This window comes from Pleurodeles waltl, chromosome 6, assembly GCF_031143425.1.
Source record: "Pleurodeles waltl isolate 20211129_DDA chromosome 6, aPleWal1.hap1.20221129, whole genome shotgun sequence".
NCBI lineage: Eukaryota > Metazoa > Chordata > Amphibia > Caudata > Salamandridae > Pleurodeles > Pleurodeles waltl.
The window spans coordinates 1,244,771,070-1,244,788,779 of NC_090445.1; positions in this window are offsets into that span (position 1 = coordinate 1,244,771,070).

Consider the following 17,710-nt stretch of genomic DNA (forward strand, 5'->3'; position numbering starts at 1 on the left):
ACACCCCCACCAGCCCAAGCAGCCAGGGGCCAATGGTCAGCCAGAACACACAGGAGACAACAGGACCAGCCACCACAGCTACCTGCACCACCAACACCCTGCCCTCTCAGGAAACACCTGTTGCAACAGTGGTGTGCGAGCCTGCACCAGGTACGAGCCAGAGTGCCCCGGCAGACAATACAGGGCCTCAACCGCTTCGCAGGCGACATAGGATATCAACAGCAGAGCAGCAGGCAGAGTCAGGGCATGCCTCCACATCACCAACCGAGGCCCAACTGCTACAGGGTCAACGCCTGCAAAACCAACAATTAAGGAGGATTAGTGGGGTATTGCAGCGCTTTGAAAGAAATCATGCCATCAGTATGCAGCAGGTGCAGTCGGAGTTGCAGGTGATCGGTAACAACACAGGTGACCTTACACTGTCTATGTGCCAACTAGTGGCAGGACTGCTAACGCAGAGTGACAGTGCACAGCGCAGGGACCGCCAGCTGCTGCAACGACTGGACAGGATGGCCTCCTCTATAGTTAGGCTGGCTGTCAACACAACAGGGCTGTCTAGGCGCACAGTCAGCCTCCAGGTGGACATGGGCCACTTTGCGGGTGATGTGGCACGGGGACTGGGCCGTCTCAGCCATGCAATGGACCTAATGGAGGCACGGCAGGTGGCCAGGGGCACAGGCGCCACGCCACAGGACAGTGAGGAGGGCTCCACTGTCAGCAGTGTCTCTGCCAGTGACACCAGGGTGCTACATAGTGGAAGCACAAGGCAGAGCACTGCTGACCCACCTAGTACCAGCCAGGCTGGCCGAGGCCGCCGTAGGGTGTGAGCTCCACACTGTCCTTGGGTTTGGGGCACATGACGTCAATGTGTCCCATGCCAGGTGGACTATTGAAGCCCCTGAACTGTTCCTATTGTACATAGTTTGGTTATTTGCACTTATTAAATCACTTGTTATTTCCACTTAACACATGGACTCTTTGTTATATTGGTGAGTATGGTAGAAGTTGGCACGTACCTTCCAAAGTATTGGTTTGCAATGTGATCCCGTCTCAGTCTGCCTTTATTTGCGATGCTCCTATCCCCATGATGGCGATGTGGTTGCTCTTGCTCTTCATCCTCAGAATCTGGGTCTTCAGGGGTGAGAGGTAGCCCACGTCGGGTGGCGATGTTATGCAGGATAGCGCATGCAACAACTATTTTGAAAGCCGTTATTGGGGTATACTGGAGGGCACCTCCACTTCTGTGGAGGCATCTGAACCTTGCTTTCAGCAGTCTAAAGGTATGTTCTATCAGGTTCCTGGTCCTTTTATGTGCACTGTTGTATCGCCTCTCGCAATCATTGCTGGGTGTTAAGTACGGAGTCAGTATCCATGGACGTAGTGCATATGCACTGTCACCTGTTTGGCACAAAACGTACAATGTTAGCAAGGCATGGGTGGTTTGCACATTGACCTGTGTGTATGTCTTCAAGGTGCATTCAGCTCTACCTAGGAGGTATCCGTCTCCAAACTCCCCACGTTCCAGGTGTTGGTGTATCCCACTGTGCCTAAAAATGTAGGAGTCATGAGTACTGCCTGGAAATTTGGCAACCATGTCAGTGATGATATAATGAGCGTCACATACCACCTGAATCTTGAGTGAGTGGGTACACTTCCTATTGCGGAACAGATATTCCAGGTTTGCAGGAGGGCATATTTGTATATGTGTCCCATCTACACACCCTATGACATGGGGGAAGTTGGCAATCCTGTAAAATTCCAACGTGGTGCTGTTGATTTCTGCCTCATTCCTGGGGAGGTATATGTATCGGGACATGTGAGTGAGTAAGGCGTCTAGGAATGCCCTAAAGAACCGTGATAGTGCACTTTGGGATACCCCACCTGCCACAGCAATGACCCCCAGATATCTACCCGAGGCCAAGAGGTGCAGTGAACATAGCACTTGCACATGCGTAGGGATGGCGCAGCCGCGCACAGTCTGGCGTTCTAGCTGTGGTTTGAGTAATTCTATTAAATCTAGTATAGCTGCGCTGCTAAGTCTATATTTATCATAAATGTCCTCCTCAGTTTGCTGGAAGAGTGTCTGCCTTGTTCTGTAGATCTTCTCCTGTCTCTGGCTCCTCCTCCTCCTCTGCTGTGTGGCGTGGGCTCTCCTCCTCACTTCCATCAGGTATATCTCCGCCATCTTGAGTAACCCAGATGCCTTCTGGGTCTCCTTTTATACTTTGGTAATGGTTACCACCTGCTCTGAGTTAGTGGTAAATTGGAAGTGCAAAATGGGTTTTTTGGGACTAGTCGCAATTTGCGAGTTGCTTTTGCATATGGTTTGCGACTCGCAAATTGCGACTTCCTATTTGCGAGTCACAAAATGGAGTCGCAAATTTTGCGAGTCGGTAACGGCTCGCATCGCATTTTGCGAGTCGGAAATGGGATTTTTGCATCCCATTTCCGATTTTGCAGGGTTGCAAATTGCGATTCCGGCCATTTGCGACTCGGAAAAGTTTGCTACATCTGGCCCCTAATACTTTTCACACCTGGGCAAACATGCTGCTAGCAGACTGCGGAATAAATTCATTTAGATATTACATTACATATCTTTTGCCAATAAATCGTTTTGGATGTTCAGTTAAGCTTTTGGAAAGGTAAAAATCCCTTTCCAAGAATGTCCTGCATTAAAAAGGAAGAAGCATGAGGAGGTGGCTAGAAGTACACTTGGAAGTGATTTAAGAATGCTGCCAACTCGAAATTCCTTAAATCCTTTGAACATACTAGCAAAATCATGTCTAGTTGAGAAGAACGTCCAACCACAGATGTAAATGTTCCAGGCACAAAGTACTTACTGCCCGCCTGGGAAATTTTGAACTTGCTGAGAGGTTGGCTGTGAGTTTTGAAGTTGCAGCTGGGGAAAGGTTCAGTGGCCTCAGTAGCCTAGGAGTCTCTTTGGCAGAAGGGTTACATCACTACCAGAGTTAGTGAAGCTATAGTTACATTTGTGATTGCTTGGCCTGAGAGACTGAAAGACGTGCACTGCAGCAGCAGGAGATCTGAATGGGCGTGGCCTGTATCTACCGCTGCAGAAGATATCAGAGCAGACAAGGGTTCATGCAGCCCGTGATTTTCAACAATAGTAGCCCAGGTATAAGCCGAGAGATGTGAAGCCATGCCCCTTATGAGCACTGCAGGCTGAGGAGGCCAGAGGCTGATATTAATTCAACCAATTCACCCATCTCTTGTTTGTTTATTTTGGTGCCAGCTAAGGAGGGGCAGTGCAGAAGTATGAACTGGAGGAGGAGAAGTGTTATGTTGCCATCCACCCTTGACCAACGCAGCAGAAGATTTGGAACTCATGGGACCCAGCAGGTCTCAGTAGGAGTGCTACAAGCTATATCCAGTGCCCAACACATTTCCTGAGAATTGAACGAGGGTAAGTTATGGCGGTTAACTACATACTCAGCAGACAATAGAGTTTTACCTAAGCTCTTCTGAACTCACGGGAAAGGCTGTGGGTGGCACTTGCAAGTGATTTGGGGCTTTCATATCAAATACACATAGAAAACGCTATCATTCTGTGGTGGACGTAGTTAATTGCACAGAGGGACAAAGACTTTAGGAACTTTTGAATGTCTTTCTTAGGATTACATATGTACAAGCTCGTTCAAACTGCTCAAGTATATCATTTGGTGGTGCGGCCATTGAGAAGCTCATATCTTATAGAAATGCATGTGTTTTAGGCTGACTAGGGACCCTCGTAAGTCAACCCCCATTTGGGTCGCAGGGACTGCACATGCCTCCGTTCTATCCTTTACTGTAGCAAGGTTGACCAACAGGCTTGTTAGACCTGGCAGCCTTGTGGTGGTTGTCCCACAAACTTTTTCCCTACTTGCCTCTATTTTTCAGAATTTTTGCTTCTGTTGCCCTTAGGACTCTGTGCACTTTCCCACTACTGACCAGTGCTAAAGTGCTAGTGCTCACTCCCATAAACGTAATTTGATAGGCATATACCTGATTTGCATACTTGATTTGCTTGTAAGTCCCTTGTAGAGTGGTATCATATACCCAGGGAATGTAAATTAAATACTACCAGTAGGCCTGCAGCACTTATTGTTCCACCCACCTAAGTAGCCCTCTAAAATCTATCCCAGGCCTGCCAATGCAGCCTGAATGCAGTGTCACACAGCCATGTCGACTTGGGATCTAAACACCATTGCCAACCTTGAACTTCCCTTTTAGTACATAGAAGTCACCCCTAAGGTAGGCCCTAGGACTCTGTGCACTTTATACTACTGACCAGTGCTAACAGGCTTGTGCTCATTCCTCTAAACATGGTTTGATTGGCACAATACTAATTGGCATATTTGATTTACTAGTAAGTCCCTTGTAGAGTGGCATACCATGTTGTAATTGTAATTGTAGTTATCTAGCGCTTACTATCCCTGACGAGGCATCAAAGCACTTTTGGGTGAGTAACACACTACTCCGGAGCACAAAAAGGTTTAGCGGTGGATTCATTTAGGAAAATATGAGTTAATTTAGGCAATGTATGTTAGTTGGATTGATAAGGATAATGGAGGGATAGACAAGGGAAGAGTCTAGAAAGTGTTATTTGGGAGATCATAGTAGTAAGATGACGTTTGAGATGACTGAAAGGATAGATGGAGGAGGAAAGAGTCTCTAGAAATGAATTAGGGAGATTGTAGTAGAAGAATGAGGATTGGGATGAGTTAAAGAAGCAATACATGGGGGAAGAATTAAGAAAGGTGTGTTTGGGAGATCACAGTAGTAAAATGGTGTTTGGGGTAATCCAACGAGGGATAGAAGAGGGAAGACTTTAGAAAGGGTTATTTTAGAGATCATAGGAGAAGAATGAGGTTTGAGATGAGGCAGAGAGTAGAGGCAGAGGACATATTGAGAGAGGCATAGGACGAGTCATAGAGTAGTTCATTGGAGAGTCAAAGATTTAACGTTTTTTTTTGTTATTTTCATTCTTCTACAGTAGGAGTAAAGTAATGAATGTAGGTACATAGAGAGTGTATACATGTATAAGGAAGAAAACATATCAAGATTTAAAGTAGTTTTGTTTATTTAATATCTTTATCAATATTTCAGTTGTAGGTTTGTTGATGTGTGATGTTTTATGTTGGAAAGCTAGCAAATGGTGGCTTGACCATGTGATTAGATAATCCTTTGAAAGGTAACTAGTTCTAGAATAGCAAAACTGATATCTAGGAAGTGTCCAGTGATGTGTGTGGGTTTGTGTACGATCTGATGTAGGTTCATTGTGACTACGCCAGTGATGATGGCTTTTAGATGGGGCATATTGGATTTGTTAAACTAAATGTTTAGGTTGCCAAGAATGCATAGTTTGGAGTGTAGTGTTATAAGGTTTGAAATTGTGTCTAGAAATGTGTCTGAGAATGTTGCATTGCTAGGTGGTGGGTTGTAAAGGAGAAGAAAGTTACAGGAGGAAGTTGGTGTAGGGTTGCATCTGGTGATTAGGACCTCACAACCTTATATGGAAGCGTCTTCAGCTTTGGTGATATCTATTGTTGGTTGAATGTAACAGCTAGTCCACCTCCTCTTTTGCCTATACAATTTTTGATAGTTTGATAGCCTGAAAGAATGGCTTCATGTAATATTGGGGCCATGTCATCTCCCAACCATGATTCAATTATGAAGAGTGAGTCAGGTTGTGTGTCAGTGAGTAGGTCGTAGAGAAGGTGCTTGTGTTTAGAGAATGTTCAAGCATTTATTAGTAGGCAGTTTATAAATTGTGTTTTGGTGGTGGTGTCACTTTGTTTTGTGGAAGAGTGAGCAGTATTTTCTGAACTTGTAGCAGGTGTTTCATTAGTGCTAGTGTTATCTGTATGAGGATAGCAATAGTTTCGTTTTTTTACATTGTATTCGTTGTCCAGCAGGTTAAGAAGGCATTTTGAATGGACTGCATGTGTAGGTGGTGGAGATGGTAATTGAGTGTGAGTTGGTGAGCTGTGTATAGTAGCCTTGTTTTGTAATAGGCATGGGGATGCAAATTTGTAAAGAGTGGCATGTTGTTTATTTTCTTTGTGTCTGTTTAGGTTGGAAGCTGTATGGATTATGTGTGGTTGTGGAGCATGTGGGTCACATTGTAAGGCTCTAAACTGTGAAATGGTTGTGAGCTGGGTGAATGAGAGTTGTGTTGGCGTATTTGTGTTAGGTGTGGGTGAAGAGAGAAAATTTGGGAGAAAAGATGGTATAGGATGTATACTATTTGTGTAGTCAGGAGGGTGGTAATGGGTGTATGTTTCTAATTTGTGATAGAATGTATTATGAAATTATGTCTGAGTGAGATTTTGCTATGCTGGTGTGTGTGTTATGTTTTTTTGTGGGGGTAGTGAGAGGAGATATTTATGTAGTAGTTTTCTGAAAAGAAATTGTATGGAAAGTACTGTTGGCGAGTGGAAGCTGAATGGTAAAGGGGTGGTCATTTTTTTTTTAAAGAGTGTATGTGGGTTATGTGAAAGGATGGACAAGAGCTATGAGTGTTTAATTTGATACCTGGAACAGGAAGTATTTGTGGTGGTTTAGAGTGGAAGGTATGTTTGGTTGTGTGTCTTTGGTAAAAAAAAAGATGAGGAGATTGCTGGTGGATGATTTGATGGAGTATAGGTTTGGTGGTTACAGAAAAAGGTCTGTTATGAGCAATTAGAGTGTAGAACTGGTGTTGTGTATGAACAGCAAGCGTGTGTCAGGATGGATTAAGGTTATAAATAACATGTTGTGTTGGTGATGTGTGTTAGTGGTCTTGGACAGAACAGTGTTTTGCATGAGAGTGAATGTGCCATTGTTTGATAGTTGGGATAGAAGGCTGTATAGGTGTAGGGTGTGGGGTTATGTAGTGGTAGTTGAGCCATTGAAAAGTGGATATAATTTGTTTGCAGTACATGAGTAAAGTGCACTTGCTGAGAGTGTGCTATTATGTTGAGGGTCTTGATGAGTTAAGGTAGATGCTGGTGAATGGTAAAAAAAGCAGCATTTCTGGCCCGAGGCCGAACCCGGCCCAAACAGGCAAGTGCCCACGTTCTTTCTTCCCTTAGCCTTGACACCCGGGCTATGATGGCCTGAACCCTAAGGTTAAATAGCCCTAGGTCAGGAGACCTTCGGTCAATGGGAATCATAGCTCTATCCCTAATCATAACCTCTAATGAGGACTGCCTCCATGGAAAGTAGATGCTTCTCTGCCCACAGCACTAGAGAACAGGCTAGCTGTTTCAAGGGCTGAGAGTGAATACTGCCCTGGTCATTGATATAGGTGACCGTAACTGTGTTGGTATGCATAAGCTGTTCCTTGAAGTAACAGAGAGCTCTGAAAACCACCTTTAGTTCCCTCAAGTTTGAGGATCTTGATACCTCCTAGCACGTCCACTTTGCTAGGACTGGCATGTTCCCCAATATGGCACTTGCATCCATTGTTAAGACCTGAAGGGGATCTGTATGCACTGGGATTTCCTGACAGAGATCATTCATGTTCAGCCACCACTCGAGACTCAACCTGACCTCTGGAGATACAGGAACTTTTTCCTCCAATTTCCTTGTCTGTAAAGTTTCATATTTCTGTAGGTGCCACAACAAAGATCTCAAATGCAGCCACGCCCAGTGAACCGTAAAAACTGAGGCTACCATATGACCTTGTCAACCATTGGACAATGGTCACCTGCTCTTGCTTTAACAATGAACTTAGCAGGCTCTGAAGGTGGAGTGACTCTCTCCATGGGGAGAAAGACCTTGCCTTATACTGTGTTGAATCTCTCCCCTATGAACAGCAGATTATTTGAAGGTTGTAACTGGTGTTTTGGAAATTGAGAAGAAATTCATGAGGACCTAGTTATGGTCCTTATTAACTGAAGGTCCAGTATTTGAGTAGAAGATGCTTGAATTAACCAATCGATTGTCTTCCCAGTAGGTGAAGATTGATATAATTTGTAGATGGAGACGGGCAATCAATGAAACTACTACTTTGGAACAAACTTTCAGGGAGTATCAGGGACCAAATAGAAGAACACTGTGCTGCCAGTTTTGGCCCTGAACATAGAACCTCAGGAATGTCTGTTGTTGTTTGAATGAGGGGATATGTATATAAGCATCAATCAAATCAAGTGTAGGTAGCGCATTGTCTTTCTGAATTGAAGGAATGATCCTATTGAGGGTTTACATTTTGAAAGGGATTTTCTTCACTAATTTGCTCAACTCCTCCATACCCTGACACATTTCTGAAGCCTCCACTCTGCTTTGGAACCAGAAACACAATCTAATAAATTATTTGCCCTTTCTCCCTCTCCGGGATAGGAGCAATTACTTTTTTTCTTAGAAGAGATTTAATACCCTCCTTCAATTATGTCATCTTTCCTTGAGATTTTGGTCAGGGAATAGAAATGATCCCTGAGAGGATCGAGGGAGAGGAAAATTATCTTGTAACCCCTCCAAATTACATCCAGAACCCACTTGTCAGATATTGGCTTCTCCAGTCTGTCCAGGAAAATATGAATCCTGCCACAAACCTCAAAATGTGTCAATTTGATTCCAGGTTTTTGGCATAGCCAAGAACGTTGGTTAGAATTTGAGGATTCCTCTTTCTTCTTTCTTTGAAACTTGGAATGGAAACCCTTCCCTTGGAAACCTTGCCCACCTTCCCATTTGGCTGTCTTCTTTAAGGCTGTCTAAAGGACTTACATTTGATTTGAAAAAAAGACTTGGGCTGGTGCTATCTATAAAAGGAAGATGAACATTTCCTCGACTTAAAATTCTTGTGTAACTTGTCTTCAAGATCTTTCCCAAACAGCCTGTGTCTTTAAGGCCGCAGCCCTCTGTGCCCATTGAGTATCCCAGTCTCTAATAAAAGATTTCTGGAAGTTGCAATGGAGGCCCCTTACTCTGTAAGTATTCAGCACACAAGGAACCTTCTTGCATTGCTGTGAACAGTTCTTTGAAGTCTGTCAAGAAGGATTGAGCTGAGCAGGAACCACAACAAGGAGCCAGGTGTAAACCCAAGTAGACCTTAAAAATCCTGCCTACCTTCTTATCTACAGGCCTCAGTAAGTATGTTCTCCTCCACCATTGAAGGTCTGCCAAACAAACTAGCGACAACAGAATGAACTTTGACAGAGTCAAGAAGTGTATTCTTCATCTCCTTAAGAGGATGATATCTAGTCAGAATTTGGGGCATATTGATTCTATCAGGATCCTTCCATTCATTTAGGACAATGTCAATAACAAGTTGATGGATAGGACCATCAACACTAGTAGGTCTTTTGCACTGTCTTAGAACTAAATAGAACAACATCCTTGGAAGAAACAGCAATATCTCCCACAGAGAAATCCCATGTTGGCTCTAATATGATTCAATAAACCAGGTAACATCTTTATAGTAATATATTTCCAATTATGCTCATAAAGGGATGATGAACCATGAAATAAAACTGAGGCAGAATTCTGAGTAAATGATTTCCTGGCAAACTGTCTAAGATGCATCATTTTTATTCTGGTACTTTCCATTGAAGATCTGCTTCTCTTGGGAGAAGGCATAGGAGAAGGTGATCTCGAAGATGTAAATGAAGAATAAGACAAGTGCCTTCTTCTCTGAGGATGTTTATCTATAATTACAGAGAATTCAAGGGAAATATCCCTATCACTATCAATATGAGAGAGCCACTTACTGTTTTCTTTACTTATACATCAGGAACGAAGATTTTGCCAATCCGATTGAATCCTCAACCTTGAAGCATGCATGCACAAACAGAGAGACACTGAACCGATTCCTTTAGCATGCACTAAAATCTTCTCCTTCATTCCACAGTCCACAGAGTGAGAATATAGGGCCTTATTCACAAAAGTAAACTTAAACCTTTGTGTAAGTTGACACTTTTTTGATATTCACAAGCAAACATTTAGTAGAAACTTTAAGACACCTGCGAGTCTACAGTCGAGGTGGAGAACTCTATTTTCCATCCTGACTGCAGAGTTACTATTAAGTTGTTTGTTTGTGAATACAAAAAGAGTAAACTTACACAAAAGTTTAGGTTCACCTTTGTACAATGTGCCCATAACCTTTAGTATTGGCATTCCCTGGTTTACCATGTTTACAATGATGGGAAGAAGTCCTGAAAGCTAATAAGAAATAATCCAATCACAACACCGGAGATCTGATAGACAGGGTAAGCAAGAAATTAATTAGGCATAAACTCAGCACTATATACACTTGCAAAAGCTTACTATTTATACTGAAGGATCCACTCTGCCACCCCCCATAGTATGTTGCCTCCTTGTGAAAACAAGAATTCTCCCTAAGCACAGCAGAAAGAGAGGCACCAATACAAGTTGGAGGTCAAAGGCCAGCAACTTTCTCAGCATTCCAGTTCTAATCTATCTGACGCAAAATTAAAGAGGAAGTACTGGGGAAATGCCACTTTCTCATAGCACCCAGCTGAGAGAGGTTGGGGCATTGATTATCATGTCCTATTTTGTTTCCTGCCCTTCAATAGGGGAATATTTCTCATGGTTAATGACTTGGTTGAGGATGAGGGAAGCAGGGGCAATTCAATCAATCAATCAATCAGGAATTTGTAAAGTACACTACTCACCCGTGAGGGTTTTAAGGCACTGAGGGGGGGGGAGGTGCTGCTACTGCTCGAACAGCCAGGCCTTGAGAAATCTCCTGGAGGTAAGGAGGTCTTTGGTCTGACGCAGGTGGGTGGGAAGAGTGTTCCACATTTTGGCGGTGAAGTGCAAGAATGATCTGCCACTGGTTGTAGTTCTGCGGATGTGTGGGACAGTTGCGAGGGCGGATGAGCGGAGATGGCGGGGTGTAGAAGGAGAGCCGTCTGTTGAGGTATTCTGGTCTGGTGTTGTACAGTGCTTTGTGGGTGTGGATATGGAGTTTGAAGGTGATTCTCTTGTTGACTGGGAGCCAGTGCAGGTCTCTCAGATGGCCTGTGATGTGGCAGTGGTGGGGGATGTCCAGGATGATGCATGTGGAGGCGTTCTGGGTACGTTGCAGCCTCTTATGGAGTTTGGCCGTGCTTCCTGCGTAGAAGGCAATGCCGTAGTCCAGTTTGCTGCTTACGAGGGCTTGGGTGACTGTTCTTCTGGTTTCAGTGGGAATCTATTTGTAGATCTTTCAGAGCATGCAGAGGGTGTTGAAGCAGTAGGAGGAGATGGCGTTGACTTGCTGGGTCATGGATAATGAGGAGTCCAAGATGAATCCTAGGTTGCGTGCGTGGTCGGTGGGAGTCGGAGTGGCTCCAAGGGTGGAAGGCCACCAGGAGTCATCCCATGTGGAGGGGTTGGAGCCGAAGATGAGGACTTCCGTCTTGTCGGAATTGAGTTTGAGGCAGCTGTTCTTCATCCATTCGGTGATGACCTTCATTCCTTCATGGAGGTTGGTCTTGGCGGAGTCCTTGGTGAGAGAGAGGATCAGCTGGGTGTTGTCAGCGTATGAGATGATGGTGAGGTTGTAGGATCGGGCGATGATAGCGAGCGGGGCCATGTAGACATTGAAGAGGGTTGGGCTGAGGGTCAAACCCTGGGGTACGCCGCAGATGATTTTGGTGGCCTCCAAGCGGAATGGGGGGAGGGAGACTCTCTGGGTTCTGATGGTGAGAAAGGAGGTGACCCAGTCCAGGGCTCTTTTGTGGATTCCTGCATTGCTGAGGCGTGAGCGTAGGGTATGGTGGCAGACAGTGTTGAACGCAGCTGAGAGGCACAGGCGGATGAGGGCTACGGTTTCGCTGCTGTCCAGCATGGTGTGGATGTCCTTGGTGGTGACGATGAGGACAGTTTTGGTACTGTGGTTTCTGCAGAATACGGATTGAGAAGGGTCCAGGGTGCTGTCTTCCTCAAGGAAGCGGGTTAGGTGTCTGTTGACAGCCTTCTCGATTACTTTTGCCAGGAAGGGGAGCAGGGAGATAGGCCGAAAGTTCTTGAGGTCCTTTGGGTCTACCGTGGGTTTTTTGAGGAGGGGTTGATCTTGGCGTGTTTCCAGCTCTCCGAGAAGGAGGCGGGCTTGAAGGAGCTGTTGATGATCTTCTGTAGTTGCGGTGCAATGAAGGATGTGGTGAGGGCAGGGGTCAGATGGAGAGCCGGAGTGGATGATGTTCATGATTTCGATGGTGTCGTTTTCATTGACGGGGGTCCAGGAGAGCAGGAGTTTGGTCGGGGTGGGTCTGTGGTGGTGGTGGTTGCTGGGGGGCCTGGGTGCTGAAGCTGTTGTGGATGTCTTCAATCTTGCGGTGGAAGTAGGAGGCTAGGGAGTTGCAGATGTCTTGAGATGGTGGGATGTCGTTGGCGTTGGAGCTGGGGTTGGAGAGTTCCTTCACGATGTTGAATAGCTCCTTGTGGCTGTGTGCATTGTTGTTGATTTGGTGGTTCTCTTGGCGGTTCAGATGAGTTGGGGGTGTCTGTGGAAGGCATTTTTGAAGGCTGTCTGGTTGTCCAGAGTCTGATCTTGGCGTCACTTCCTTTCAAGTCTTCGGCAGGTTTGCTTAGATTCATGGAGGTCGGTAGTAAACCAGAAGGCCTTTCTATTGGTGCGTCTATTGGGGGGATTCTTGATCGGGCCGAGAGTATTGGCACAGGGTTCGATCCATTGCCTGAAGTTGAGGGCAGCTGTGTCAGTGTTGGTGGTGTCGGTGGGTGGGTTCCAGATGAGAGTGCAGCAATAAGTTGGTCTTCAGTGACCTTGTTCCAACTGAGTTGGAGGATCCGTTCTGGATGGTGGTGTGTTGTGGGTTTATTGAAGGAGAAGTGGATACAGCGGTGGTCTGTCCAGTGGAGTTCAGTGGTGTGGCTAAAGGAGATGTGATTGCTTGTGGAGAAAATAGGGTTGAGTGTGTTTCCTGCGGAGTGGGTCGGTGTGATGACGAGCTGTTAGAGGCAGAGGTTGGAGAGACTGTTGAGCAGGGTGGCGGTGTTGCTGTCGTTGGTGTTCTTGAGGTGAAAGTTTAACCCCTTCCCTGCCGTGGACATAATGGTAACATCCATGACTGTGGCGCTGAGGCACCACGGACATAACCATTGCATCCTGGTACCAGCCCTCGGGGGAAGCGCTAGCGCTCCTCCTAAAGGCCGCCCCCACACCCACCTAGGGCAGGGCTGGAAGGGGAATCGCTCAGCATTTCTCTTCCGCTTGGGAGGAGGGGGCAGGGAGGAACATCAAAAGAAAGGAAAGCCTTTTCCTTTCTTTTGATCTCATTCTGAGCATTTCTGCAGCCCGATCGCGATGCGATCGGACTGCAGAAATGCCCACTAGACATCAGGGATTTTTTTTATTTTGATTTATGTGATAAGGGGAGCGGCCCCTTGGGCATGAGCCTCTCCCAGAGGGGCAAATAATAACTAGGCCTATATTGATTAGGCCGATCTGCCCCCAGGGGATGCAGAATCAACTAGACACCAGGGATTGTTTGCTTTTTTGCTGCTATATGCCATCAGGTTCGCGCCCCCTGGGGCAATCATTTTACTAGGCCTATTTTGCGCCCCGAGGGCAGATCGACCTAATATAATTAGGCCGATCTGCCCCTGTGAGGGGCAGAAACCATTAGACACCAGTGATTTTTTTTTTTATACTTACACATAAGGGGAGTGGCTCCTTGGACAAGGGTCGCTCCACAGTGGGGCAAAATATGTTTAGGTCATTTCTGCCCAGCCTGGGGCCAGAAACCACTAGACACCAGGGATTTTTTTTATACTTACTCATAAGAGGAGTGGTCCCTTGGGCAAGGGCCGCTCCCCAGGGGGGGGAAATATTTTTAGGCCTTTTCTGACCCACCTGGGGGCAGATCGGCTTATTATAATTAAGCCGATCTGCCCCCCTGGGGGGCAGAAACCTCTATACACTAGGATATATATATATTTATTTACTTTATGTTTTTATGTATGGGGAACGACCCCTTAGGCAAGAGTCACTCCCCTGGGGGGTAAGTGGTATTTAGGCCACTAAGCCACTTAGGCACCAGGGATTGGTGTGGGTGTGTGTTTTGTTTGGGGGCAGCGCCTTGGGCAAGGGTAGCTCCCCATGGTGGCACATTACAGTTGGCCATATTTGCCCCCTTTGCGGGCAGATTGGACTATTTTTGGAAGGCCCTTTTAAAAAATAAATAAGAGGGTGGGGGTATGGTAATACCCCCACCCCAAATACATGGGGCCAGAGTTGTTCTGCCCACCAGTGGGCAGATTAGGCAATTACCCCCGATCCACACCCCGGGTGGCAGAAAGTCCACTAGATGCTAGGGAATTTAAAAAAAACAAAAAATAGTGGGTTGATGGCTACCAACCAGTATGGACCTGGTTCTGCCACCACCCCAACTGAAAGGGGCAACAGTCTTTCAGCGCTCCCCCGCACAATAAAACATCTTAACCCACGGCAAGCAAGAAGACATTTGATTATTTGGGGTTTTGGTTTTACATTTCAGCCATGAGAGCTTGGCTAACTCTCAAAATCGTCCCACTTGGAATGGTGAGGGCTGCACTTTTTGGACTTTGGGACGCTGCAATGTAGAAAAATACACAAGACCTAGACACATCTGAAAACTAAACATCTGGTTGTTCCAGGGTGGTGTGCTTCACATGCACCCTGCACCATTTTCTTACCCACAATGCTCTGCAAACCTCCAACTTTGCTGGAAATCACAAATTTTTCCCACATTTTTGTGATGGAACCTTCCGGAATCTGCAGGAATCCACAAAATTCCTACCACCTAGCATTGTCTCATCTATGCTCATAAAAATTATGTTGCACTTGTCAGCCTAAAAATGTTTTATTTCAAACTGCCCTTTTGGACCCGCTTTGGTTCCCCCTTAATTTCGACATGTTTTTGGCTCTTCCCTGTCACAGGCACTTGACCCACCTACACAAGTGAGGTATCATTTTTACCAGGAGGCTGAGGGGAACGTTAGGTAGTAGGAAATATGTCCTGGTTGGGTGATCCCTTACAGAAATGTGGGAAAAATTTGATTTTTTAGCTAAATTTGAGGTTTGCTGAGGATTCTGGGTAAGAAAACTTTGGGGGATCCACGTAAGTCACACCTCCTTGGACTCCCTCGGTGTCTAGTTTTCAGAAATGTCTGGGTTTGGCAGGTTTCCCTAGATGGCTGCTGAGCCCAGGTGGCCCCCCACAAAAACAGGTAGTTTTGCATTTGATAATTTTGATGTGTCCAGATAGTGTTTCGGGTATTTCCTTTCGCGGGCACTAGTCCTACCCACACAAGTGAGGTACATTTTCTATTGGGAGACTTGGGGGAATACTGGGCGGAAGGAAATTTGTTGCTCGTCTCAGATTCCAGAACTTTCTGTCACCAAAATGTGAAGAAAAAGTGTTTTTGTGGCCAGATTTTGAGGTTTGCAAAGGATTCTGGGTAACAGGACCTGGTGAGAGCCCCACAAGTCACTCCATCTTTAATTCCCCTAGGTGTCTAGTTTTAAAAAATGAGTAGGTTTGGTAGGTTTCCTTAGGTGCTGGCTGAGCTAGAGGCCACAATCCACAGCTATGCACTTTGTAAAAACAGCTCCGTTTTCTTTGGGAAAAAGTGATGTGTCCATGTTGTGTTTTGGGGCATTTCCTGTTGCGGGCACTAGGCCTACCCACACAAGTGTGGTACCATTTGTATCGAGAGACGTGGGGGAACGCTAGGCGGAAGGAAATTTGTGGCTCCCCTTAGATTCCAGAACTTTCTGTCACCGAAATGTGAGGAAAAATTGATTTTTTGGCCAAATTTTGAGGTTTGCAATGGATTCGTGGTAACAGAACCTGGAGAGAGCCACACAAGTCACCCCATCTTGGATTCCTCTAGGTGTCTAGTTTTCAAAAATGCTCAGGTTTGGTAGGTTTCCCTAGGTGCTGGCTGAGCTAGAGGCCAAAATCTACAGCTAGGCACTTTGAAAAAAACACGGCAGATTTCAATGCAAAAAAGTGATGTGTCCATGTTGCATTTCCTGTCACAAGCATTAGGCCTACCCACCCATTTTTGTCGGGAGACTTGGGGGAACACAGAATAGCAAAACAAGTGTTATTGCCCCTTGTCTTTCTCTACATTTTGTCCTTCCATATGTAAGACAGTGTGTAAAAGAGACGTCTAATTGAGAAGTACCCTGTAATTCACATGCTAGTATGGGCACCCCGGAATTCAGAGATGTGCAAATAACCACTGCTTTTCAACACCTTATCTTGTGCAAATTTTGGAAATACAAAGGTTTTCTTGATACCTATTTTTCACTCTTTATATTTCAGCAAATTAATTGCTGTATGCACAGTAAACAATGAAAGCTCATTGCAAGGTGCAGCTAATTTATTGGCTCTGGGTACCTAGGGTTCTTGATGAACCTACAAGCCCTATATATCCCCTCAACCAGATGAGTCCAGCAAATGTAACATTATAATGTTTTCAAAAATCTGACATCGCAGAAAAAAGTTACAGAGTAAAACGTAGAGAAAAATTGCTGTTTTTTTACCTCAATTTCAATATTTGTTTATTTTAGCTGTTATTTTCTGTGAGAAACCCTTGTAGGATCTACACAAATTACCCCTCTTTGAATTCAGAATGTTGTCTACTTTTTGGAAATGTTTAGCTTTCTGGGACCCAGCATTGGTTTCACACCAATTTCTGTCACTAACTGGAAGGAGGATGAAAGCACAAAAATAGTAAAAATGCGGTATGTCCCAGTAAAATGTCAAAATTGTGTTGAAAAATGTGGTTTTCTGATCAAGTCCTAGCCCTAGTCCTGAAAGCTAGGAAGATGGTGATTTTAGTACCACAAACCCTTTGTTGATGCCGTTTTCAGGGAAAAAATCACAAGCCTTCTTCTGCAGCCCTTTATTCCCTTTTTTTAAAAAAAACAAATGAAATTTTCGCTGTATTTTGGCTAATTTCTAGGTCTCCTTCAGGGGAACCCACAAAGTCTGGCTACCTCTAGAATCCCTAGGATTTTTTTAAAAAAGGACGCAAATTTGGCATGGGCAGCTTATGTGGACAAAATGTTATGAGGGCCTAAGTGCAAACTGCCCCAAACAGCCAATAAAAGGCTTGGCCCCCTTGAGGGGGAAAAGGCCTGGGAGCGAAGGGGTTAAGTCCTCAAGGAGTATGTAGTCAGTGGATGCGAGAGCGTGCGTGCTGATGATGTCGGTGATGGAGTCGCTGAACTGCTATACCTGTAGACGAGGCTCCCTACAGGGTGGTCTTTGCGTCAGTGTGGATCTGGAAGTGCATATGTTCGGTGGTGCTGAGCGTGTCTTCGGTGCTGGTCGTGATCCTGAGGATGTTCTTGTGGATGATGGCGATGCCTTCTCCTGGTTTGTTGGAGCGGTCCCTGTGGGTGATCTTGTAGCCATTTCGGGATGGCTATGGCGCCAATTCGATTTTTTTGTGTACAATGCTGGTTTGTTGAAAACATGTGCCAGCCTATATTTTTGCCAATACGCAATCATTATTTTGCTTACTGTGGCAGGCAAGGTTAAAAGGTTAAAAGTTCCTGCCTGCTACAGCAGTCCAGAACAAGCAATGCCTGCAGCTAATCAGACACCAGTACTCTTGTCAGTGCCACTGCTTTGCATCATTTGGGACTTGACACACATTCAAACAGTATGTCATATAGACGGGGAAAATGTTCTGAGCTCTGTTACTGCTGATGATAATTTTATATTGGGATGAGACTGCACTAGATTGCCCTCCTGCAAATGTAGTCTTA